The sequence below is a fragment of the Ambystoma mexicanum genome, chromosome 8 (genome assembly GCF_040938575.1).
Source record: "Ambystoma mexicanum isolate Mex_15411 chromosome 8, UKY_AmexF1_1, whole genome shotgun sequence".
Taxonomy (NCBI): domain Eukaryota; kingdom Metazoa; phylum Chordata; class Amphibia; order Caudata; family Ambystomatidae; genus Ambystoma; species Ambystoma mexicanum.
In genome coordinates, this window is record NC_090929.1 from 1538387888 (window position 1) to 1538415778 (window position 27891).

Sequence of the window (27891 nt, forward strand, 5' to 3'; positions counted from 1 at the left end):
ACAGGGCCTGCGGTAGTAGAGCTGTAGTTATGGTTCAGTTGTTCAACTCACAGAAAGAGCAGTTTTTGTGTGGGTTATAACTTTAGCCTCATTTGATGAATCATTACCAAACTTTGCAAACAAGCATTTGGCCAACTCTGAATGATTTTTTAAAGTTTTGTGCAGTTTTGTCAAGGCGTGGTCAAAGTTACAGGGTGGGTCCCAAAACAATTGAAATCCGGATAGACATACAGTGAATTTGGTACGCCTACAGCCAAAACCACTAGACGGATTGGCACCAAATTTTGCCTGAGGAGCATTGACCTGGTCTCAAAAGTGTTTTTTTTTCCATGTTGTTCCATGTAACAATGTCGCTGTGAAAAAGTTGTCAGGTTCTGGTGACTTTTTCCTGGCTATCAAAATTCTTTCTCCAAATTTTCTAGGAGGGGTATCATTATATATTATTACCTCCAGATCTAGAATATTTGGGAAAGTGTTTGATAGCCTGGAGGGAGAATTAATAATGCATTTTCAAAAAAAGTCACCAACCTGACGACTTTTTTCATGGCCACATTATTACCTGATACCTTTTTTAAAATGGGCAAAAGATAAATTGAAAAAAAAATAGTGATATCTCTGTCCAGTCCACGGACTCATTTCAAGATTTGGGGTCTGTGGACACCTCTGAACTAATCAGAGGGTTTTTAAACATTATTGACCCTTGCAGACCACTTGCCCTAACCTTTACCACTTGACACGGTAAGGCCTTCCTTTTAATTTGTTATACTGACATTAAGTAGTCTGATATATGAAGATACATGGATTATTCTTTGATAGTCTGTGTCATGATTCCTGCCCCTCATGTCCCCAGCCCTCCAAGATGTCAGGCTGGAGCCAGGCCACAATCACCTACATGGCCCTCAAGGGCCTCTCCATCCCTCCAAAGACCCACTTGGAGTCAGACTTGGCGCTTGTGGCACCAGACTCACTCACTCCCATAGGATAACATTGGGGATTGGATTTGTAGTGCATTGATGGGGACAAGATGGATGCCCCCACATATTTTGGTTCCCAGAACTGCATGTGCAGTCTAGTCTTTTGGGTGTGGTTCAGCCCAGAGACACCTGGGATACCCAGAGACTTTTAAGCCATGCCCAGGCTGAGAAACATGCTTTGTGTTTTCTGCATCTGCAGCGTGACACTCACTGTGTTCGGATCGGTCTCCAGTAGGCCTGCATCTTTCTTCTGCGCTCAGCTCCTGCAAGAACAAGAACAACTTTAGGAACAGCCTTACCTTGCGGTGCTTCTGCCCATCATTCATTGCTTCTTCTGTTCTGCGGGCATCTTCGGCGGTGTCATTCCCATCCCGGCACGCCGCTTCCGAAGGAAAAGGGAAAAGAACAGAAAAAAGGCATTAGCAAGCAGTCAGCAAATCTTCGCTTATTTTTAATGGCTGTACAAGCTTTAAACGCTTACCTGAATCCCAGCCGCTCTGGGGGAACTCTGTCTCGGGAACTTCTCATCCACCTGCAAGAGGGAAAAGACATTCCAGGTTAGCGTGGAAACATCTAGAGGCGCCGCATACCGTGCTCACTCACCGCATTTCTTCTTCATAACCGGCATCAATGCTGAAAACGGCGCGGCACCTAAAAGACACAGAAAAAGAACTCAGTTCAATACAAATACGAGAGGGTCGCATCTCGCATCGCGCTCTCACTCACCTTCAGCGCTACTCATCTCAGCAGCACGTCGCCATCCCCGGACGCCGGCCATCATTTAAGGAAGGAAAGGAACGAAGTTAGAGAACTGTTCAAAAGACGTACCTTATACGTACCTGTCGGACTCTTGCCAGTGAAGTAACTAGGCAGCAACGAGCCTGCATCAATCAACGCGCCCCTGCGCTGAAAGCAGGACAGAGAGCACGCTTTCCAAGAAAACAAGGTGAGCTGTGGATCAAAGGGAAGGGTTGGACCCCAGGGAAGAAGGGGTTCAAACACACAGAGACAATAGGGAGTTAAACTCTACCAATCCTGTGTTTCAGGCCAAGTCTCCAGTTGAGTAGACTCCAGGGAAGGGTTCGAGGTCGTAAGAGGTCAGAACAGGCTGAGTGACGTCCCCGTGGATACCAGGTGAGCGTTACAGAACACAAAGCCTCACTTCAAAATCCACCTGGGCGTCATGGAAACATCAGAAACCGACCAGTTAGCCCAATTGTTGAGGCAGCTACGTTCTGAAGTACAGGCAGACAGGCAGGAGACCAACACCCTGAGGAGAGAGCTGATAGTAGCCAAAGAACACACTGATGATTTAAGCCAGCAACTTCTCCAGTCACAAGCAGGGCATGCACCATTGCCGGGAAGCGTGCCCTCGATGCCAGCACCATCAGCCAATTCTGTTCAGATAACCCATCCTGGGGCAGTTCCCTTGGCCCCGCCCGAACGATTTACGGGGGATTCCAAGAGGTTTACAACGTTCATGAACCAGTGCCACCTACACTTCTTTTGTAGACATGGAGCCTTTCCGAATGACCAATCACGGATCGCTTTTGTGCTATCCTACCTGAGTGGTAGTGCTGCGGACTGTTCTGTACCCTTTGTGGCCCAAGACGATCCTTTGCTGCATGACTTCAGGGGCTTTCAGCAGGAGATGGAAAAGCTGTTCACCTGTCGTACTCATGGGCAGGCATTAGACAATGAACTTCTGTCCCTACGCCAAGGGAATCAAGACCTATTAACATACATAGCCACGTTCAGTAGACTCGTAGTTGAAGCAGAATGGCCAGTGGAGAAGAGAACCACGTTATTTCATCAGGGGTTGCGGGTGGAGCTCAAGGATGTTCTCGCACAAGTAGTGAACCCCCCGAAAGACTACTCAGAATTCATTGACCTTGTTGTTCAACTGGATCATAGGTTGCAGGACCGAAGAGCAGATCGAACCAGACTGGACCCTGGCCCTATGTATGTGCGTTCAAAGGACAATATTGCCCACACAATGGAAGGTTCAGGAGAACCAATGCAGATTGGGGGGGTCAGATCCCCCTTGACTAAAGCGGAAAGGGATAAAAGGAGACAGCAGCAGTTATGTCTGTACTGTGGAAGGTCAGGTCATTTCCTTAAAGAGTGCCCTGTGAAGCCACCGAGGAGGACGGTAGGGGCCATGGACAAGGAAGATACCATCAAGGAATCGGAAAACTCCACAGTCCGGCAAGTGCAGGGGTCCACTTGTCGAGCGAAGAAAGTGAACTACAGACCTCCTATTTTGCACTATCTGTGGTCTTGATCAATCACCAACAGCCATCTCGGACGCACGCAGTAAGAGCGTACATTGACAGTGTAGCCGTTGGGAATTACATCGACCAGGATCTTGCGGCAAAGATGGGGCTTCCGTTACACCCTAAATCAACCACCGACACTGTTATCACTGTCGACGGAACGGAAATAGCTTCTGGTCCAGTATCCCAATGCACTGCAGCTTTAACACTTTTGTGCCAGGATGGACACCAAGAATATATCGTTTTCGACCTCATTAAGGCACCATAGTTCCGGTTGATTTTGGGAATGCCATGGTTGGTGGCTCACAATCCTCGAATCGATTGGCAAGCAAAAGAATTGGCCTTTCCCGTGACTTGCACCCACACATGTTATCGCCAAGAGAAACAACCAATAGACACCAGAACCTCCACGCTTGCGACTGTGGCAATCGGCACCCTACCAAGTGAATACCAGGACTTTCAAGATGTCTTTCAGAAAGAACAGGCTTATCCCCTGCCACCGCATAGACCATACGATTGCCAAATCAACCTGATACCCGGCGCACAAATCCCTTGTGGGCAAATTTATGCACTCACGGAACCAGAAAACCAGCACCTGAAGGCCTATCTTGACCAATACCTGGCCAACGGGTTCATCCGTCCCTCGAAGTCTCCAGCAGCCAGTCCTCTATTCTTCGTACCGAAAAAGGAGGGAGACTTGAGAACGTGCATCGACTATCGCGCACTGAACCATATTACTGGAAAAAAATGCTACCCGCTGTCACTTATCCTTCAATTGCTTGATCAAGTCAAAGATGCACAAATCTACACAAAACTAGACCTGAGGAGGGCATATCACCTTGTTCGCGTAAAACAGGGGGACGAATGGAAAACCGCTTTTCACACCAAATACGGCTTGTACGAATATCAAGTAATGCCCTTTGGCCTTTGCAACGCGCCTGCAGCATTTCAATATTTCATGAACGATGTCCTACGGGAATTGATTGAAGTCATTGACGATATTCTAGTATATTCTGCATCAAAGCAGGACCACGTTAAACACGTTGGATTCGTATTGGAGAAACTCTGTCAACACCAGCTCTACGCCAAGCTCGAAAAGTGCTCATTCCACGTCTCCAAGGTGGAATTGCTGGGCTTTATTCTCAGCCCGAATGGAATCCGAATGGATGTACACAAGGTAGATGCTATCCTAAACTGGCCATCCCAAAATTCATTCAAGAAGGTTCAAAGTATGCTGGTTTTTGCAAACTTCTACCGCCGCTTCATCCCAGGATTTTCACAAATTGTGCATCCCATCACGTCATTGCTAAGGAAAAGCAACAAAAACTTCCAGTGGACAATAGAAGCTGAGGAAGATTTCCAGGAACTCAAAGCAAGATTCACATCTGCCCCAATCTTACGCCACCCTCGCCCTGATCTCCCATACCTGGTTGAAACGGACGCCTCAAGCATGGCTATGGGAGGCGTCCTCTCACAAAAGGACCCTGAAACGGGCCAGTTACACCCTGTTGCCTTCTGGTCATGTAAATTCACACCCCCTGAACTCAATTACTCTATCACAGACAAAGAACTCCTGGCCATTAAGTCAGCCTTTAAGGCATGGCGTCACTACCTCTTGGGTGCCAGACACACAATCACTGCAATAACTGACCACCGGAACCTCCAGTACCTAAAAACGGCAAAGGCCCAATCCTCACGACAACTACGTTGGGCTCTTTTTTTTACTGAATATGACTACGTGATTACATTTCGACCAGGGGTGAAAAACGGGAAGGTCGATGCCCTTTCCCGTATGGGGGTGGAAGAGCAAGGGTATCAGACCCCTGACCCAATAGCCATCATCCCGAGTGACAAGCTCCTAGGAATCACAGCAACCATAACTCAGAAAGAATTACATGAAGAAATCCAAAACCTGATGAGTCCGGAGAAATTATAAGCATGGAGTGCACAAGGAGAACATTACATGATAAAAGATCAGTTGCCCTACTTCAGGAATCATTTATTCTTACCAAACCAAGAACTACGAGAACAAGTCATGTCCGGTTATCATGATTCCTTGATCGAGGGCCACCCCGGAATTGCTAAAACCCTAGCCAAGGTAAAATGAAATTATTGGTGGCCCACGTGGCGTAAAGACATTATCCAATTCATCCTATCTTGTGGAGTGTGTGCTCAAAACAAGTCATCCAAACCGGCTGGGCTATTACAACCATTGGAAATCCCACCAGCACCCTGGCACACGATGTCCCTCGATTTTATTACTGACTTGCCACCCAGTCAAGGGTTTAACACTATTCTGGTGGTCGTGGACCTATTTTAAAAAATGGCACAATTCATTCCTCTTAAGGGGCTCCCAAATGCTTCCACTCTGGCAAAGGTATTTCTTGAAGGCTTTGTACGGCTACATGGGTTTCCTTCAGTTTTAGTCTCAGACCGAGGTACTCAATTTGTATCTAACTTCTGGAGAAAATGCTTCTCTATGGCCCAGATCGACATTCCGGCTATCCACCAGTCACCATCCCCAAATGGATGGTCAAACTGAGAGGACAAATCAGACACTCGAGCAGTATCTGTGTTGCATGTTACACCAAGCTGAAGGAAGCTGGTTCGACCTATTATTGATAGCTGACTATGCTTATAATAATTCCCTACACACCAGCACTGGGCAGACACCCTTTTATACCATGTATGGCAGGTACCCACGTACTTCTGAGTTGGACGTTCCTACAACCCTGGAAATGCCAGCAGTCAAAACCTTGCACACAACCATTTCTCAAAGCTTTAAAAGGGCAGCTGAACACCTACTTCAAGCTAAGAATTGCCAATAGAAGTTTGCTGATCAACACAGAGCAAAGGCCCCCAACTACCAAGTGGGAGACGAAGTCTGGCTGGCGTCTAAACATGTGTTCATTAAAGGAACCCAAACGTTCCGTCCAAGATACCTGGGTCCATTCACCATCACCTCTGTGATAAATCCTGTGGCGGTCAGACTAGCTTTGCCGTCAAACATGCAGATTCATCCTGTGTTCCATGTGTCTCCTTAAACATGTTCAACCTGGGACCCGGGTAGCAACACCACCTCAGCCAATAGTAGTCGCCGGGGAGCCAGAATTCGAAGTCAAGGACATTCTGGATTCTAAGTATGTCAGATCCAAATGATACTACTTAGTAGACTGGAAGGGGTATGGTCCACAAGACAGGACATGGGAGCCTTGTGAGTACATCCATGCACCTCGCTTGCTTAGACGATTTCATCAAAACCATCCAAACAAACCAAGACCAGACAGAAGAGCCACCTTGAGAGGGGCCTTGGGGGGAGTGCTGTCATGATTCCTGCCCATCATGTCCCCAGCCCTCCAAGATGTCAGGCTGGAGCCAGGCCAAAATCACCTACATGGCCGTCAAGGGCCTCTCCATCCCTCCAATGACCCACGTGGAGTCAGACTTGGCGCTTGTGGCACCAGACTCACTCACTCCCATAGGATAACATTGGGGATTGGACTTGTAGTGCATTTATGGGGACAAGATGGATGCCCCCACATATTTCGGTTCTCAGAACTGCATGTGCGGTCTAGTCTTTTGGGTGAGACTATTTAAGCCGCGCCAAGGCTGAGAAACATGCTTTGTGTTTTCTGCACCTGCAGCGTGACACTCACTGTGTTGGGATCGGTCTCCAGTAGGCCTGCATCTTTCTTCTGCGCTCAGCTCCTGCAAGAACAAGAACACCGTTAGGAACAGCCTTACCTTTCGGGGCTTCTGCCTATCATTCATCGCTTCTTCTGATCTGAGGGCATCTTCGGCGGTGTCATTCCCATCCCGGCACGCTGCTTCCTAAGGAAAAGGGAAAAGAACAGAAAAAAGGCATTGGTAAGCATTCAGCAAATCTTCGCTTATTTTCAAAGACTGTACAAGCTTTAAACGCTTACCTGAATCCCAGCCGCTCTGGGGGAACTCTGTCTCCGGAACTTCTCATCCATCTGCAAGAGGGAAAAGACATTGCAGGTTAGTGTGGAAACATCTAGAGGCGCTGCATACCGCGCTTACTCACCGCATTTCTTCTTCATAACCGACATCCACGCTGAAAACGTTGCAGCACCTAAAGACACAGAAAAAGAACTCAGTTCAATACAAATACGAAAGGGTCGCATCGCGCATCGCACTCTCACTCACCTTCAGCGCTACTTATCTCAGCAGCACGTCGCCATCTCCGGACGCCGGCCATCATCTAAGGAACGAAAGGAACGAAGTTAGAGAACTGTTCAAAAGACTCATTATACCTGTCGGACTCTTGCCAGTAAAGTAACTAGGCAGCAACCAGCTTGCATCAATCAACGCGCCCCTGCGCTGAAAGCAGGATGGAGAGCACACTTTCCAAGAAAACAAGGTGAAGTGTGGATCAAAGGGAACGGTTGGACCCTGGGGAAGAAGGGGTTCAAGCACACAGAGACAATAGGGAGTTAAACTCTACCAATCCTGTGTTTCAGGCCCAGTCTCCAGTCGAGTAGACTCCAGGGAAGGGTTTGAGGTCATAAGAGGTCAGAACAGGCTGAGTGACGTCCCCTTGGATACCAGGTGAGCGTTACAGTCTGTTGTAAAGTCCTACTTGTACTACCCAAATGTCTTCTTTGCATAGAGGAATGTTTTTACAACAGAGTGATTAAAGTTACTAGAGTAGTGCATCATGGTAAATGCTCATTCAAAACAGAATAACTCTGGTGTGTAAGCATACCCTGGTTGTAAATGCACAGTATTTTTAAATGCAAACTCCAAACAAGCTTTGAACTTGAATTCACCCTTGCATTCATTTACAATTGTGCATTTCTTATTTGCGTGTGTGATCTGCTGTACCAGTAATATCACTGATAATGCCTTAAGTGAAGTCATATGTGATATCATCGGCGATGCCATTTGTGATGTCATCAGTTTGCTTGTGGGCTTCAAAATGGGGGCAACTAAGCTGGGTCAGTCCCGGTTACTGCATGGATGGGAGTCCCTGATACCCATTATGTCACAGACCATAGCCTTTATTTATGTATATTAGTTACAAAAATCAAACCTTTTACACATATTCACATTAAAAACAGCAACCATCATTACATATAAAAATAGCAAAATTCAATTATACAGTAATATACTCACAAAAAGCTAAATTGGTCATACATTTTACATTTTACAAACAAATTAATTACAATGTATCTCACACAATGAGCGCAAATTCTAAGATAGTAATTAATGAAGACATTTCATTTGTGTTTAGAATGTGGACGCACAGATATTCGAGGTCATAGCTCTCCACAGCTTGCAAACATGTACCCAGATTCACAACCTGCAGTTCTTCCATGGCAGTGCATTCTATCCATAAATGTCTAAGTGGCTCTAGATTTTGACCACAATGGCGGCAGTGTGTTTGCACAGTTGGAATCTTCAGTACTGTACCCAGGACATCTAGTGTCGGCAAAAGATTCAATTTGAGTCTTAAAATCTTTGATCTGAAAAGTTTTGATGGATGTTTTTTCAGATACAGTGCCACAGTTCCAAAGTTTTTTATATTCCATTTAAAATGGTCATCAAAACAGTGATACCCTATTAATGATTTCAATGGTCTCAATCCGTTCATGACTGTAAAGTTTAGTTTTGACTTTATTGGGGTTCGTAGTGAGCTCCTTCAACAAGTATTCTCTCTTAGTCAATAACTCCTCACACTTGTTTTCACACTGTGAAAGAGGATTACAGGACCCCATCCAGTAACGTTCCCCAATTTTACAAACAGATAATCACTTGGTGGTGACACAATTAATGCATATGTTTGCAGCACGCTCCATGCTACAATCAACACCAATGGCAACAGGCCCAATTCATACCGTATTCCAGCAATTGGGACTGAATTTGGGAGTATTAACACTTTTAATACTTTTCTCCATAGGGGTGCTTCCAATGTAGTCAAATTGAATTAACTCAGATGCGGACAACAACAATAACACTCTTTTTTCATTATATAATGTAGAATTTGCAATATCAGAGTAGCTAAATATACACCGGGACTTAAAATGTGAGGCAACCTCCAGTAACTGGTCTGAATGTGCCATTTATATTTTTTTCCATTTTGATTGAGCCACATTTAAAATTAAAATCTTTGACTTGGGGATATTTAAATTCAATTCAAGTCCCGTCAAAAATTGGTTTATACTTTGTAAGGCATGCTGCAAGTCAATCGGGATTGTATCCAATGTAATAATGCCTTCCATATAGTTCAGATATTGGACCTTGATGTTACCCAGGTGTGTGTGAATTAGAGCATACTGCGTTCCAGAAATACCCCATGTTTCTGATGTAAAAATTAAACAAAAAGAGAGCCAAGACACATCCTTGCCGTAGTCCCCGATTTTGGCCAGTGATTTTTCAGCCCATCACTGTAGCTATGAAAATGTCAATTTTTATTGTGTACTTTTTTCTGCATAACTACAGATATCCTCCGCTATCTGCAGTCATTTTATATATGGACTACGGATAGCCAGAGCTTTCTGTAGTTGTGTAGATGCAAATATTGGATAAACAGCCGCAACAAATGTGCAATCCCACCCCCCAGGCCCTCACCAAGTGTCCCCTCATCTGTGTCAGCTCCCCAGATGGCCTCCTCACTCCCCTGGCCTCTCCCATTCCCCCTACAACACATACTGTTTCTGTGATGCAGTTTGCTTTGAGATACCGCTATTCGCAGATATAGCTGAGGTTACAGAAAAGGTTTGATGGCAAACTCATTCCCTATACCCCATCCAACTCCCAAATGTCCTGGCCACCCTCCCCACCTCTAGCCTGGTGGCATTTGCATACTTTTTGATCGACAAATAGCTTTTTTCCTGCAATTCATTTTACGCTAACCACTGCTCCCTATTGCTGATACCTATACCAGTGCCTCTTCCAGACAGAACCTCACTGACATCCTCTTTGTTGTTCTTTCGCCGGATCTATGGACCCCCCATAAGATCTCTTTGCTCTGTCCTGTCTCCTCCTCTCCCATTAAGGTGGCACTCACTGGGAAGTCCTAAAGGCTTCATTTGACTCCTCCAGAGTCATCCTTAATGTCTACTTAAACGGCACTGTCATGGCCCAAGGTCCTCAGGCCAATCTCCTCCTCTTCAATAGGTGGTTCCCTTGCCTCATCAACTTTCTTTCATCTCCGGCTGTCCCCTCCTCTCATTCCTTGACTACCTTCACCACTCTTCCCTCCTCCTCTGCCCCTCTTCAGGCTACCTTCACAACTCTGCAGGGAGTACCTCTGATTTGTACCCCTCCCCGGAAGATCTTTAAGGCTGGCAACCTTCTTCATCTTGCCACTCTCAACTCTCGGTCAAACACTCCTCTGACATCTGACACCTCCTTGGAGAATTGGACCTTGATGTCCTCAGTCTTACGGAGACATGATTCATGGCCAGCTCTGTCACGAGCTTTGACACTCTCCTCCCTGATGGTTCCAAGATCCTCTCCGCACCCAGATTCACCCGGCCCGGAGAGGGTGTAGCCCTGATATTTCCTGAGTGCATTCCTGCCACTATCATTCCCACTCAGATTTACTCCCCTTTTGAATGCCTTGTCAGCAGGCTCTCAATCTCTCCTAGCAACTCTCTTACTGTTGCTACTCTGCACCTGCCCCCTGGGCAAATCACCTCTTTTCTTTCTGAGTGGGCTGACCACTCCTCCACACTCCTGACCTCTACCACTCAACTCCTTCTCCTTGGTGACCACAACATCCACCTCGATTCCCCCTGTCCATCATCTCTGCTCTTTCACAACCTTTGCGATTCCCTCTCCCTCTCTAATCTCCCCTTTGGCCTGACGCACTCTGCAGGACACACACATGATGTCCTGACCTTCTCTGCCCTCACCCTCTTTATCCCTCTGAACCCTCCTCTCTACTGGAGTGACCACTACCTTCTCTCCTCTCATCTCTCCCTCTCTTCCCCCCAAGCCAAGCGCACCCCAACACTGCCACCTACCTTCTTGGACATCCGACCTATGAAGCGTGTGTCAGTTGAGGCTTTCGCTGCTACCTTCTCTCCCCCCTCTTCTCCTCTGGCTGACTCAAACCCCGGACACAACCCTGTCCCTTCTCTACTCCTCCATTTATGATACTCTGATGCTCTTGCCCCTGTCATGAGGATCCGCTTGAAGTCCAAAGCCAAGTGTAATTCCTGTTATGACTCCGACCTAGCTACACTTAAACGGAAGTGTTGGGTGGCTGAGAGGAAATGTAGGGCTTCTTGTTAATTCTCTGACAAACTGGCCTATCGCCTACTCCAAAGGCAATACCGACTCTCTGTCTGCACCAAGAAGAGAGTCCACATTCAAGCCCATGTCTCTGTGGCATTTAACAACTCAGCTGAACTCTTCAAAATCTGCAAGGATCTTGCCAACCCTGCTGCGGTCTCTACCTCTCCTCTTACCTCCCAAGCTCTCTTCAATGACCTTGCCTCTCACTTTATCTCAAAAACCCAGGACACTCTCCTCCCCTACCCCTCCTATTCCCCCTAGGCTGTGCTTGCTACCCCCCTTTAACCACCCCCCTCCCTCCTTCTCTTCCTTTCTTCTCTTCTCCCCTGAAGAGGTCGCTAGACAAGTCTGATCTAGGAAAGCCGTGTCAAAACAGGTTCATCCCAGTTCCTCTAAAGGAGTTCCTCTATCAAGGAGCACATATACACCCTCGCTCCGGAACTTGACGATTTTTACAACTATTGCTATGCTTCAGGATCATTCCCCTCCCCTCTGAAACTCTCTTGTGCATCTTCTTCTCAAGAAACCCACAGCTGATCCTTCCTGTCCGGCTAACTATCGCCCAATCTCCATTACTCCCTTTCTGGGCAAACTCCCGGAAAAGCTGGCCATCTCTCAGCTTAATCTTCATTCTTTTTATGTTGGCTCTCTTCATGACCACCAGTCTGGTTTCAGAGCAGCCAGAAGCACAGAAACTGCTCCCCTGAACATCCTTGAAGATCTGCTCTCCAATTATGACTCTAACATTCCCTCTGTCCTCATCCTACTCGATCTCTCTCTTCTGCCTTCGACACAGTCAACCATACCATTCTGCTCAATCATCTCAGTGAGAACCTTGGTATCACTGATCAGGCTCTGGCCTGGCTGACCTCTTTCCTATCTGATCGGCCCTTCCAGGTTCAACTGGGGTCCTTCCTATCCTCTAACTTCCTCTCTACCTGCGGTGTTCCCCAGGGGTCTAACCTTTTGCCCTGGTGTTTCAACCAATACCTGGCAACTCTGTCGCACTGCATTACCACTCTATGCTCAAATTTCCAGTGCTACACTGACGACTCTCAATTCATTTTTAGGCTGCCCTCGGCCACCTCCTCTCCCTCCCTCGTCGCTGATTGCCTAACTGCCATTCAAGATTGGTGTGCCACCAATGATCTTTTTCTGAATGCCAGCAAGACAGAGATCCTCCTCATCAGCAACCCTTCTCATCCTTTCCCCTCTCTCTCTGGCTGGCCTCACTCTGCCCTCCTCCTATCCCCACCTTTGAGGCCAAGAAGCTCGGGGTCATCTTTGACTGCACACTTTCCTTCTCTGCCCACATCTCTGAGGTCTCTAAAAAGTCAAACTTCCTATTGCACCTCCTCAGAGGCACTCGTCCTTTCCTCTGCTTCCCCCAGAAGCTCACTGTCTCCCAAAGCTCTGGTTCCCTCTAGGTTGGACTATTGTAACAGCCTCTTTCTAAATCTACCTGCCTCTACTCTTTGCCCTCTGCAACTAATCCAGAACTGGAATGTGAGACTTGTCCTTAGCCTCAATCCCTGGGATCGTATCTCTCCAGCTCATAAATCTCTCCATTGGCTCCCAGTGGGTGCAAGGATTACATTTGAAGCCCTCTGCATTGTCCACAAGGCTTTCTGGGGCCTGGGTCCAAAATACCTTCAGCTATCCCTCTGCAAATACCTCCCATCTGGAGCTCTTCGCTCCTCTATCTCTAACTCCCTCAGGGTCAGACGTTTCTCAAAGAAACAAGCTGGGGGTAGATCTTTGTATTCGGCCCGGGCCTCCCTCTGGAAGAGCCTTCCTGCCACTCTAAAATTTGAGGAGAACCATCTCCAGTTCTGGAAGCACCTCAAGACCTTCCTCTTTGCATCTGCCTTTGCTCCCCCTCTCCCTTGCTGATCTGCTCTCTTGGCACTGTGCACCTGGCTACCCGCCGTCCCCTTAGCTCAGTTACCTGCTCACCCTGCCACCCTTCTGCACTGGCTCCGAGCCACCCCTTGCACTGGAGACTGTATCTTTACCCATACAGTCCCCCATCACTCCATTATCTTCTTTGTATGCACTTATCAGACTTACCCAGTTCTGCTGCCGTAAACACAGCACTTGCCATGTGCTGGATGCACTACCCCTGTTTATTGCTCCATTATCTATTTTATTTGTATGTATTATAATGCATCTGTCCTCTGCTCTGCACTTTCCACTCTCCCCTTTCTATGCACTTTTCCCCTTTCCCTTTTCCAGGCACTTGCACGATCTCAGTGTCACTGGGCCTAGTAAGATCGTTGTTTTGCTCTCACCTGTTCCCCTCCCTTGCCTTGTTGCGCTCTGAAACACTTGTTTACGAGTGCAATAAAAATAAAATATCATATAATATGTCCTCGGCTATATCTCCCATTGAGCAAAAACAAAATGGCAGCTGATTCATTTCTAAGAAACCCTTGTTTTGGCAATTTACCCAAGATATAGCTATCTATTTTGGAGAAGGAGGCACCCCCTTCTCTGTACAATATTTAATGAAATTTCTGCACGTAATTATCCCAAACCACAAAAAGGCCTCCAGTAAAGGATTTGTGCCCAAGTTGTTTCAGTCCTGGTCCAAATCTGTCCCGCAGTTTGGGCTGTGCGAATCGGCAAGAATTTACCTTGTTTGTCTACAGGAAAATGAATGTGAAGTAGGCCGCAACTTTGATTTATTTGTTTGCAATAACTTATTCATTTAGTAACAAATCTTCGCCAAATCTTGCAGTCTGCGGGGGTGGTGGGGAACGTGTCCCCAGTTGATTTCAAAATTCTCTCCAAATCCGTCACACATATCTAAAGTATTAGCAATAGAATATTTTGAGTTTCCTATGTGAGTCCGACTCACCTTAAATATAGGTCAGCAACCCTATAAATCCTTTCCAGATTCCTGAAACTAAAGTTGTCTGAAGAATGTCAAACAGTACTCAACACCAGACAATATGCCACAATGGTATTCTGTTAGCAAAGCTCCAAATAGGTTTCGAGAGAACAAATTGACTGCAACCTTTCCATATAGTGCTTTTAGTGACACTCATCTAACAATGCATGCAGTGAAAAACAATGATTATGTTCTCTCTTATGGTATTTTCCCTACTTTATCTTCAAATCCTTTGAAATTGGGACCTTACCACTTTTCATTTTTATAACATTCACGTTTGCAATTTGCCTACGTTTGTTCAGCTATCGTTCTATTGCTGTCCTCTTAAAATTGCATTTGAAATACATGGTAAACACATTATTGCCACTGCAGATATTTCAATACAGACACTGATTGAAAATCCGAGATGAGCACAACTGAAATTGTACCAGCAAGATGGATATGTCCTCTTGATCGATGTAAAAAATACATAAAGATTTTAATCTAACCACCTTTTTTCATAATAGATTTAGAACAATGGTGCTTATGTAATAAAATCCGCATCACCCCACATTAGGAATCTCTTTTTGAGATTTAGATTCAATCTATGGCCTACAAGGGACATCATGTGTAGATGAGGCACACTTCAAAAGCAAGACAATATATGTCGCTTTTGTAATTTATTACAATATAAAGAATATTATATAAAAAAACTATAAAACATCTCATTGTGGTCTGGCCGGCTTTGATAGAGCGCCGTCATAAATATGTTGGATGTCTATTTGACCAAGACAGCCCTCTAGACATCAAATATATTTGGGTCAGAATATTTGGGGCTTTGCGACCAGCAAATAGAATTGCTATTATTCAATGTTTACAGGAATTAGGCTTGATACAGAATGAATAACTTGTGTTTTTCTCCTAGCTCAAGAAAGAGACAAACTGAAATGACAGGATTTAATTGATTTTTGTAGATTATAAATGCATTTTTTCTATTCATCTCATTCTATATGTGCTCATTCTAATGATATTATTTTTTTTATCTTAAATGGATTTTAACTATTTTTTCTTATTATCGTCTATGAACATATTTTAAAGATTTTTTTTAAAAGTGGGAGAATTTTAAAATTGTATTATGATCACAATGATATTATGAACTATCAAACTGAAAGGTTGATGTATCAGCCAAACAATAAAAAAAAATGTTTGATTTTATTTTACTGTACAGAAGAGTATTATAGGCACCTGCCTGCAATACAGTAAACAGGTGTTTAGATGGTAAGGGAATGGAAAGGTGTTTTTCCTTTGACCTCCCTCCTTCCTCCTTCACTCTTCAATAATGTAAATCATAAAATGGTCAACATTTAACCTTTTCTTGATTAAAACAATTATATTTGTATGAACCACTACTTTGCATTATTCATTCCCGTTATCCCATTGAAGGTGGCAATGGCCAAAGAACCCATTGCACTTCCATTTTTTCCCCTGGCAAAGGTCATTCCTACTCTCCCAGTGCTAAACTCTGAATGGGGTGCATTGAAGAAAAATCACTGTTCCGCAATGTTATTTATCTCAGCGGTACTTTTGCAAAAAATGTCAGTCCAACTCAAAATTTGATTTCAAATTATTTTCTATACTATTTTGATTTAAAATTTTTGTTATCACGTGTCCTTCTTCTGAGTGAATCGCTGTACCTTACCTTACTTCCCCAAACTAACCAGCTCTGTACCTTTCAAGAAGCATGTACAGCAAGCAATAAATCAAAGCAAGGTTTTTACAGCAGTGTCATCCCGGCTACTCCTTTTAAATGAGTTCCAGTAAATGGAGTTATTTTTCAGTACTGCCTTTACTGGCTGGCATGGGGTAAACACTATTACATGGAGAAAAAATAGTTACCTTTGGGATTCAGCACATTAGGTATGCCTAGTTTCGGTGAGGCTGTACTCAAGACATCATCTAGCGTTGGGGAGCAGTGTTTCGGGCATCTTGGTAGCCTGTTTGTCGAACCCTATGAAGATTTTGGCAAAGGTAAAACTCGAGGCACCCAGAAGGGGACTGGTGGTAACCTTGGGATTCGTGTAAGGCTTCCATGGGCCAGGTTATTTAAAGTTAGCTTGCGGTTTTGCTGATTGTGCATTCTGGTATAGAGAAAGCAGTGTTTGATCCATTCCATAATACATAATAAAAATCCACTGATGTTATCTCAAGGAAATTCCCATTTTGCAGTTTAGAACTGAAGAAAAAACTTTCTGTATTATTTTATACACAGAAAAATATGAAAACTCAGTGTGTAAATTCATTCTGTTTGCTCTGCTGCAAATTGTAATACAATGGAACCTGGCTAATGTTGAAGCCAAACCTATCTGATTTGTTGCCTATAACTTTGGTGTACAAAACATATCAACACCATTTCATTCCAAGGCAAAAGTACAAAATGTCTATACAATAAACAATGGGTCAAAACATGCTTGCCACGTTGTGTATTGCCCAAACAGCAAAGTCGGTGTGAAGCATTAGCTTAATTTTCAGCACTCATGTAACGGTTACATAACATATATGATATATGATATGATATGGCATTTATAACACACCTATACACAAGTGTTTCAAGGCGTGACAAGGCAAGGGAGGGGAAACAGAAGGAAGACAGAGACAGTGATCCTAATAGGCCGTGTGACAATGAGATCATGCAAGTGCAAGGTAGGGGGAAAGGGGAGAAGTGCGGCGGAAAGGGGAGGGGGCAGTGCAGCACATAGGATAAAAAGTACATAAGTAAAGACAATAAATAAGACAATAATAAAAGTGCGGCCAGCTGGTAGCAAGTGCAAGGGAAAGTGCCGACACTGATGTGGCTTTAACCAGGCAGCGGAGAAAAAGGAACTCATTGGGAACTGGACCCAGAAACATAGCAAGCACATGCTAACATAGATTCAAGAGAAAACCATTCAATTAAAATGTTCACCTGAACACATGTTGAGGTTCCTTATGTTAATTGCAAATATCAGCAATTTTCATTGATTTTGGTCCTTGAAAGTTTTAACTAATGAGAAGTAACAGTTGGAACTCTGGTGGGGGAGCATATAGTACGAAATTCCTAAATACAATTTGGAGCAATTAGAAGACACGCATTCTCAGACAAAACAGTCGTATAGCAACCATCTGCAGATTAAAAACATGTTTCCATGTGACAAGATGGCGATGTCTCAATGAGGGCAGCAGATATGCGCTTCAAGTCATTCGTAATTACTTATTCGCGGAAGAAGGCTCCCGAGAGCAGAGACGTAATTATGCAAATCACATCATACATCTTAATGCAGAAAAAAAAAAAATGATGCCACGGATGAAGGTCCCTTGTTCTCTAGTAGAATAAGGTCATCCCCAATCAGGCATAAGAACATGTTCTAATACAGTGGCACAGACTGGCAGAGAGGTCCACCATTATGAGCGGCATGTTCCTGCTTTTAAGAGCCTCAGGATTCTGCATTGCTTTACAAGATGTTTCCTTTATGTGGCATAGAACACTGATAATGGACCTTTTCTTAGATGAGTGAAAACAGAGAGATGGCAACTGTGAAGTATACCCAAAACATTGCACTGTTGAAAGTGAGTACAATTAGCACTATGACAGACGAAGCCCTACATTTAAAAAAAGAGATAATGATTCACAAAGCTTTTTACAATGGTTAAATCTGATGGAAAAACACATTGAGTAGCAGGCCCATATTTTTGTGATGCATTTTTGCATCAGGGCCATATCTGCCCTAGTTCTAGTTCTTTGCCATGGTAGAAAAATGCACATGTTGTGTGCACTAGGGCAATGGTTACTGAAGTGCTTACTGCACTTGCACTAGTGTAAATATTCTGCAATGATTCCCCTGAGTCCACATTACACAAATGTTGCATCAGCACAAAGGCAATTAGATCTAGGGCATAGATTGGCCTAGTCCAAAAAGTCTATTATTTCTGCATTTTTGCAATAGGATAAAGACTAAAACTATGCCAAACAAAGGCATGTCTTACGACGGGTGCATGGAAATTTGACTGCGTCTCCACCATCCTACGCAAACTATGTTGGCTTGCTCTCCAGTCCACGATACTGACCCGGGCGGTAAGGACTGGTCATTACCAGCATGGCGCAATTACCGTGTCCGTGCTGGCAATAGACTGCTAAAATCGGCCCACTACGAGTTTGCGGGTACAAGCTTTGCGCCATGCCGGTAATGACCTCACCACCATGCCGTAAAACCCCCCAAAAAAACCTTACCGGCATCGACTGAAGTGGAAATAGCTCCTCCGGCATCCAAGCCTTCGGCATTAGCGGTAACCGCTAGTAGCGGTTACCGCTATTAACGGTGACTGCTAATAAGCGGAACTGGAAGTAGCGTCATCGCAAAGGAACGGGAAAGAGCATGGCGGCCATCTTTAAAAACATAATCCATTGCCATCCACCACAACCAGAAGTCATCTGACCCCCGGAACTCTTACACACCTCCACCACTACCTTTTGCATTTAACCATGCCAAAAGTTGTGAAGAAAATGGGAGATCGCCAGCGCAAGGAGCGCTTCTCCAGAGAGGAGCTGACAATGCTAGCTGAGACACTGCAGGAGCATGCAGATGAGGTCTTTGCAAATGAGATGTCCCATTCAGCACTGCAGTGGAAAAAGCAGATTTGGGCAGAGGTAAGCCAGAAAGTCAGCGCCGTTGGCACCACACCCCTCAACACCTAAAGAATGCCGTAAGTGCTGGGATGACCTGTGTTTACGCATACGCAGCATACTTTCTGCAAATCGCAACATGGGGATGGCGACCGGTGGAGGTGCGGAGTCACCCATCAAATTACAACCGTGGGAGGAGATTTGCGCCATCACCATAGGGGCAGAGTCAATTCACAGATTCCGGGACATGGAGCGAGGAGCACCGGCCGATGCAGGTAGGTGTCCCAAATGATACAATGCTAATACCACCACGATGATGTCCACCTGACTGACAGTGAAATGATGTAGAGCAGGGTCCACCAGACACATGAGTACAAGACTGCCTACAGGCAGTGCAGAGCATCACTTTGTCCACATGCTGAATGCACCCCATATGTGTAAGGCCACATGCCTCTATGCATCACCGACCCAAAAGGCCAGCAACCCGTATGTCACTCCCCCAATGTCAATCATCTGCCATTCCACATGGATGCAGCCACCCCAATGCATGCCCGATGCCTGTAGACCCATCATTAACCCTCTCTCTCTATTGGTCCCCCACAGGCACGCAGACAGTGGTGATGAGGACAGCAAGGAGGAAGATGGAACACCACGTAAGAAGGCCAGGGCTGAGGAGGGACAACACTGTTCCTCCACTTCAAGGGGCATAGGCCAACCGGCACCACATCGGAAGGCCAAGACAACACCACATGCCACAGCACCAATGTGCTCTATGGCCCCCACTGCAGCGCCCACAACAGCCACTAGCACCCAAGTGGCAGCGGATAAAGGGACTGCATCGGCTGCAAGCAGCACAGTGGGCGAGACAGCTGCCACAGCAGCAGTCTCTGATGATGAGGAAGAGGATCAGCTGCATGTTGCAACTCCCACTACAGGCCTCCTGCATTCCCCACAACTGTCACCATGCAGCATGCGCGACACCAGCATGCACAGGCATTCTCCGGATCATTCATGGCCTGCAACTCCCAGCACCACACCAACTGTGCCCGAGGAACATAATGTTTTTGAAACCCCTCAAAGATCCACCGCAGCCCCAACCACCCAAGAGGGGATCCAGGACATTCAGAGGCACCAGCAGGAGCTCACTGGCCTGTTGACGCAGCACATAACTGAATGTGGGGGTGTAAGGGATGACATCCGGGAATGTGCTGCGTCTTTGAAATCAGCCATTGAGTCATCCTCTAAGGACATTTGTGCCAAATTGGCAGCGGTGCGGCACATCCTCAGTGAGATGGTGGCAGCGATGCAGGCCATGCGTCCAACACAGTTATCTGAACAACCAGGTACATCATCAACTGCTAGCTCAACCAGGACCAGCCCTGTGTGGAGGTCTGGCAGGAACCCACGGAGATCGGACAGGGGGCCTGGTGCTGGAAGAGGGGGAGGCCAGTAGGCACAGCCATGCGACCACTGGTGCAGCCTACTGCACACCATGGGGGGGGGAGTTGTGGGGGAGGGGGGAGAGGGTGTGTGGGGAGTTGAGGGGGGAGGGGGGAGACGGTGTGTGGGGGAGTTGAGGGGGGAGGCGGGAGAGGGTGTGTGGGGGAGTTGAGGGGGGAGGGGGGAGAGGGTGTGTGGGGTGGAGGGCTTGTTCACTTTGTCAAAATCTTCAATACACATTTTGGTAATTCATAATTCACATGTGTGGACATTGCTTATTGTGTACGTGTGCTTTATTGCTGAACAGTCTACAGTGTCCATGTCCCTGACACATCCAGTGCCCCGAGTGCCATCTCCATGTCACACTCCCGGTCCATGAGTGCTAAAAACATTGGTTGATCAGAGTCCGATGCATGTCACGACCCTCCTGTGCATCGCTGCCTCCCTGAGGTATCCCCACCCTCCTCATCCACATCGTCAGGTGGTTGCAGTTCAGCGTCAGGGGGCAGGGGCACATTCCGTCTGGTGCACATATTGTGTAGCATGACACATGCCATGACGATCTTTGCCACCTTCTCATGCCGTTACAGGAGTGCCCCACCAGACCTGCTGAGGCAGCGAAACCGTGCCGTCAATAGGCCAAATGTTTGCTCAATCACCACACGGGTACGTGTATGTGCACGATTATAGTCCTCCTCGTGCCTGTTCTGTGGGTTCCGGACTGGGGTAAGGAGCCACTTCTTCAAGGGATAGCCTGCATCACCTGCATGTGGGCAACAATGTATATGTGTAAGTCATCACATCATATGGGACCTCATTAAGTGACACCATAGCATGCATTTATTTGTTCATTTCAACCCAATTTCCATGCATGAATGGAGACACACGATGTGACTGCTATGTGTGTATTCCTCTAATGGACTGGTGTTCGTGCCATCAACTAGTGGGCGCAGGGGGGTCCAGTTCCTTGTGAGTGCTCATACACTGTGTTAGTCCACAGCATTTGTTTCTGTGATCTGGCAGATGTCCAGTAAAATGGTGTCATGCAATTCAGTTGGTCCTCTCTGTCAGTGTAGTGGTGTATTGATGTATTTGACCCTCATGTGACTCCTTTGTACGCAGTAATGGTGGGCTGTCCTTTCAGTTGATGGTGTTTGGTGCTGTGTATTGGCTATAGTCATTGCTTCTAGCTGCATTGTGTTGAGCGGGATGCAATCTGATTTGGTACAGTTCGCATGCAGATGGCTGTGGAATGGTTGTGACACTGCTTCATTTACATGGTAGGGCTGCTTACATCTTGCATTATGCGGTTAGGTGTCAGGTCCAGTCTGGGCTGCTTCAGCGTATGAGCATGGTCCATTCCCTCTGGCACTCGCAGCCAGGTGAAGTATGCATCTCTCCCGCCCATCTCAGCCAGGTGAAGTATGCACCCCGCACATCTCAGCCAGGTGAGGTATGCATCTCTCCCCCCCCCATCTCAGCCAGATGAAGTATGCATCTCCCCCCCCATCTCAGCCAGGTTCTATACCCCAATAACCTACCCACATCACATTTCCATGGGTCTAACATGCGACTCACCGAGAAGCCAGGATCTCTGCCCTGAATGTCACTCCATGTAGCGTGGTATCGTGGAGTTCCGCAGGACCATTGAATCATGGGTTGATCCCGGGAATCGGGCACGACAATGTGTGATGATCCTGTTTGAGTCACATACCATTTGCACGTTGATTGAGTGGTATAGCTTACGGTTGCAGTACACTATCTCCATGGCATGTGGGACCACCAATTCCACATGGGTGCAGTCGATGGCACCAATGCAACCAGGGATGTGGGCCAGTGAATGGAAACCTACTTTGGTGTTTGAGATCTCCTGGGAAGACCGTGGTAAGGAAATGTGGTCGTCTGTGTGCTTGAGGAGGGCATCAAGCACTTGGTTCAGTGTACGTGAGAATATTGGTTGTGAAATGCTATGCATGTGCCCCACTGTGTGCTGTTAGGTGCCTGTGGCCAAGAAGTGGAGCACAAACACTACCTTCAGTAGGGGTGGGATGGCGGTGCGTGTTTCAATCAGGCTGACAATGTCGTCATGTATCATGTCCACAATGGTGGTGATGGTGTCCCGGTCCAGACGGTACAGGGTGTGGATCTGCTCAGGGGTTAGGTTGAATGGACTGGCTCTGATGCATGGGATTGGGGGCTGCCTGCGTGGTGCCACTGGCTGCACTGGTGGGGCATGCTGGCCCTGCCTTGCCCTCCTTATCCTCCTGTGTCTCCTCTGTGCTGCCTGTTGTTGTTGTTGTTGTTGTTGTTGTTGTTGTTGTAGCACTTCCACTGGAATCAAGTCCTCCAGCGCCTGCATTGCTAGTAGTATTGGAATCATTGTGGAGTGTGAATGGGTGTGGGAAGGGGTGAGTGTGCTCCTTTTTTGCTGGCCCAGTCTGTATTGCATCCACCTGTGCTGATTGTGTGCACGTGTGGCAGTTGGGAACACTGCACATGTCCGTTTACGGGTGGTCCCCGATGCTGGTATTTGCACCATGGCGGTAAGGTACTTTACGGCTTTCACTAGGGCGTTAATTGCATGACCGCGTGACTCATAATGTTCCTCTGTTTGTGCCATGCCGGTATTTGCGGCATGGGTGGTTGTGTGCCCGCGCACTTGACGCTTTTAGCGGCACCGTTAATTACGGTACCACTAATAGCGGTTTATCAGGTCATAATCGGCCGGAGCGGTAAGCGATGCCGATAATCCTTTACCGGCATCGTTATTCACTTACCGCTCGGGTCGCAATGAGGCCCCGTGTATCATTTACAAAGCAGTCACGAGTTGCACACTAGAGTATGTGGCAGCTAATCTCCAAGTATCTGGTGGACATGCTCTTTGTGCAGCAAATCGACCAATCGACTCGAATCACAACAATTCCGCAAAGAGAGGACCCGCAAACAATTCTCTGCTTGTCACGGGCCCACCCTTTGGAATATGGTTCCTGTATATACTCAAAATGGCCCCACAATTCTCCAAGTTCGTAAAGCTTTAAAAATGTGGCTTTTGAACATCACCTGGTCATGGACGAATCCCAATGGATGCACATAATGCAACTCAAAGTACTGTGCTATTGTTAAAAGAAGCCAACCCAAATGCTGGCTACCCAAGCCTTGTAGAGCGCTCTGCTGCTCACGGGAAGGTCTGCACTGTAACTATAAAATAAGAAAAAAATAAAAAACAATGCCCATCTTCAAAAATACTTTGAAGCAATAGATGTGGGGCAATGTTTGACATATTTAATTCATTCACTTTTTGGGAATTCTTGTTCAGCTCTGGCCCTATCCAAATGGTCGCTGAGCATCGTACATGGTTCAAAGGTGGAAAAGGTGGGAAGTGAAACTGAGGTTAAAAAGATTACAATAAGAATTGGTATGGGGGATATGGAGGGGCTAGTTGCTTCAGTTGTACTTGCATCAAATGAAATGTTCTGTAATTTGGTCACAGATGCCACAATGCAGAAACTTTGCTCTATCGCACATGACATGAAATGTTGAACGATAATAGCACTAAGGCAAACAAGCCCCAATGCAAAAAACATGTTTTACCACCTTATTTTTGCGGCAGGACAAATACTGCCTTAGTGCAGTTTGTGCCAGGCTTGTGTGGCACTGTGTGGATCAGCGTCTTTGTCGTAAGTAATGTGTATACATTTAATGATACAGCAGTGCCACATATTTTGTATATTACTCTTTGAAAGGCTAATTCAGATTTTATAATGCTGGACAAGTTCATCTATGAAGATTAAAGGTGATTACATATTAGGGGTGGAAAAAGAGCATATAACATTCAAAACAATCTACCAACTCCATTAGACACAGGGTCGGTGAAGGACCAACTCTGTGATGAAAGCAATGTCTAGCACAAGGAAACGGATGTACCCAATTCGAACATAAATCAACCTGTGTGGGTGGGGGCTACTACAAAGGAGAAGGTCCCTGGCACAACAGAAGACCGAATTACAGTGTACGTGCCTCTAAAAAGCAGGGAACCATTATAGTAAAGTAGTGCAGGATTGGTAAGGTTACAGAAGTAAATATGGGAGCCCGAGAGGTGGGTGAAAACAAGCAGGGAAATCCTGCAAACAATATTGTGCACTCCTCTCTTTTGGATGCATGTATTAGTTTGGGGAATGGCATCTCTGACTTTTGCAGCAATCGTTAAATATAAGTGCATTCCCTGTGTTCTTCGGTCCTTCGAACAACTCACCAACATCTACGGTAGAGACGGCATCATTCTTCAGCCTTGGGACCCAGCCCTATTCTTGCTTTGAACCGAGTGGTACAGTAACGTGTTCGCCTATATGATATCATAAGTAGAGATCCTACAATGCATAACGACGAATTATCAGTAATTATGAACTCGGCTCATGATATCAAGGTGACGCTATCTAACAAGCACATTATGTGCTGGCAGAGAGGATAAAACAAATGGGCAGTGAATGGGCATCCAACTGAACTAAGTCGTAGCAAGAATTTAGCTAAGGAAGAGCCTCAAAGTAGAACATCACAGAAGATCCTGCATCCAGGAAACAAAAGCTCAAGCAGAAGATGTATGAAAAAAATCAAAGAATGAAACAAAAATATTTTTAAACTGAAATAATGGTTCAAGAAAATGTTTGTGAAAAATACTGTGGGTAGTGCAGACGAAAACTCAACAGTCTAGCAGAGTGCAACATATGGAAAAAAGGAAGCCTTAGGTGGAAGGATGAAATCTACCAAGCAGCTGAGCAAAGTGTGACAACAATAGTATATCAGGACAACAGGTATCCTAAGGTGACATCAGCGGAAGAGGACATTCCCCAGTATGTGGTACAACAGCATAAGAAATCAAAGTACAATCAAAGGTTTCTGATAAACTGACCTTGCCTGGGAGGTCTTTGTTTCTGGGTACCGACACAGTGAAGGTGCAGTGTTCATCTACGTATACCCAGACTTGAAAGACTTTTCAGGAGCTTCAGACATTCCTCCCTGCTGCATGCAGGTGGACAAAGCTATCTGTAAGGTGTCCCAAGGAGGCATTTGTCAAGCCAAAGCCTTTGGGTCCATTGGATGAAGGGGCTGTAGCTGCTGCTCTTCCAAGTTCGCCATCAGAGAAGGTCCTATGTGTAAAATTGAAATCGTTTTCTGACAATGAGAAAGATGTTCCTCTGAATCTTTTGAGAATACTAGCAATTTTTAAAATGGTGGACTCGCTAGAGTAACTAGTTGAATTTATGGATGATGTCAAAGCAGAGATTCATGTGTATTCCTGGATTGTGTGCAATTTGTTTAAACAGGCTGGTTTATTGTTGTTAAAAAACAGATATGATCTGAGTGTTTCTAAAGGAAGGTCTGATAGGGGAGTTAATGGGAGAGCTCTAAGCCAAGTGTCTACCACTTCCCAAAATGTAAGTTGTACGGTGGTGGACAATGAGCAGAGACAAGTGGCTTAATACAGCAAATAATGACACAAGGAATTGGTCGTGGCTTTCTTCAGTACTCCCATTTCGATCATCCACTTACCAAAGATGTGAAACATGATCAGGCTTGGTAATTTAGTTAGAACTCCAGGGGTCATCGCAGTTTTTTGACCGATGATACTTATAATATGGCGGATATGTTTTTACAGGAAACTTAACTAGTGGATTTCTTAATAATTGATCAGTTTTGTGTAATTACTAAATCAGCAAAAAAAGGCCCAAAGGGTACACCGTATGGAGGACTGGTCATTGCCATTAGGAATTCACCTATGGTAGTGATGGGCATTTTAAAAATACTGACAGTGAGGGATCTGAAATAATTGAGAGAACCAAATACGGTCATGATGGATTGCTTGGTTAGAGAGACCAAACCACTCTTTGGGCCTCATTACGAGGTTGGAGGCAGCCATGGAGCTTTTAGCTCCATGGCTGCCTCCAAAACCCTTCGGACTCCGCCCTGATGAATGGAGCAATTACCGGTCCATTCCGAGGTTGGAGGGACCGATAATTCCCCATTCACCAGGGCCATTCCCCATTCCCATTTTAGCCCCCATAGGGCACAATGGGAATGGGGAAGGCGCTATTAACGGTACCGCAAATTGCAGTACTGTTATTAGCTCTAGAGTCCCTTTTGCGGGTCCCGTCCTTAACTCCTGCAAAAACTAGGCATTAAGGAAGGACCCACAAAGGGAACTCTTAGTAGAGAGGTAAGGGATTACCGGCACCGGTGCCCTTAACGGTGCTGGTAATCCCTTACCTCCCACCTCGTAATGAGGCCCATTATTTTTGCTGGGGACTTTCATTATTTTTTCTCACAGAACCATATATATTAGACACAAGGGAAACTGCCACTTTTGTCCCCATGCTAGACAAGAAACAAAATTGACTAATTTGAAGGGGGAGAATTTGGTCTCCTTTTATGAATACTGGAGCACTAAGACGTTGTAATGGGAACATAAAAAGGGATTGTCCTGGTAATCGGACCTGGAGACATGGCTCCTCAGATTCCAACATTGATTTTATGTTTATGTCTGATTCGTTGTTTTTTTAAAAACGGAAATATTGTCATTCATTTCTTCAGATAAGTGTGACCATGTGACATTGATGGATGTTGGGCTGTCTAGTCTGATAACTGTCTCTGAGAAAACTGCACTTAGAAACCTCATAGTGAACAATGCAATATCCAGAGTGAAGATCTTTGAGAAAGTAATAAATCATCTTTGTGTTTATTTAGAGAAGTGCTGTGAACAGTGTAGCAGTCCGGATAGAATGTGGAACATTTCTCCTCAAAGCTTCTATAGTATTATACATGATTTACTTAATGCCCCAATACAGTCTCGTTTTTGTAGTGAGATACCTTTCACTAGTGGGCAGTTAATTAGATATGACGATAATATTAAAAAGCAGAAAATGGAAATGAGAAAGAGAATTATAGATTATAAAAAACAACTAAAGGGAAGCCCGATAGTGGAAGTAATAGTCACAATAAAGAGAACAAATACATCAGCACACAAACTGGTTAAAATTGTACATGTATACCAATTCAGTGCCGGATAGCCAGGCCATGATAAAATTAGCAGCAGCCAAAGATGTTAGAGGAATATGCACTCAATGGTGTTACCGGTTTTCAACATATTATACAGACATCATCTCTAGCTGAAAATATGGTTGCACTCTTTCAGAAATGTTATTATGCAGTTTAATATGCAGAAGATGTCTACAGACTCTCTCCACTCTTTGGAATTATCATTACTTAAAGCACCAGAAAACGGACTACGGGATGCTCAAGAAAGACATACCTCTCCCTCACAAGGGATAACTTCGACAGCCAGTGAGAATTCGCTGACAGCACTGAGCTTTGTTCTGAACTCCCTAGTGTCCGTCTTTGAACTTCTAAAAA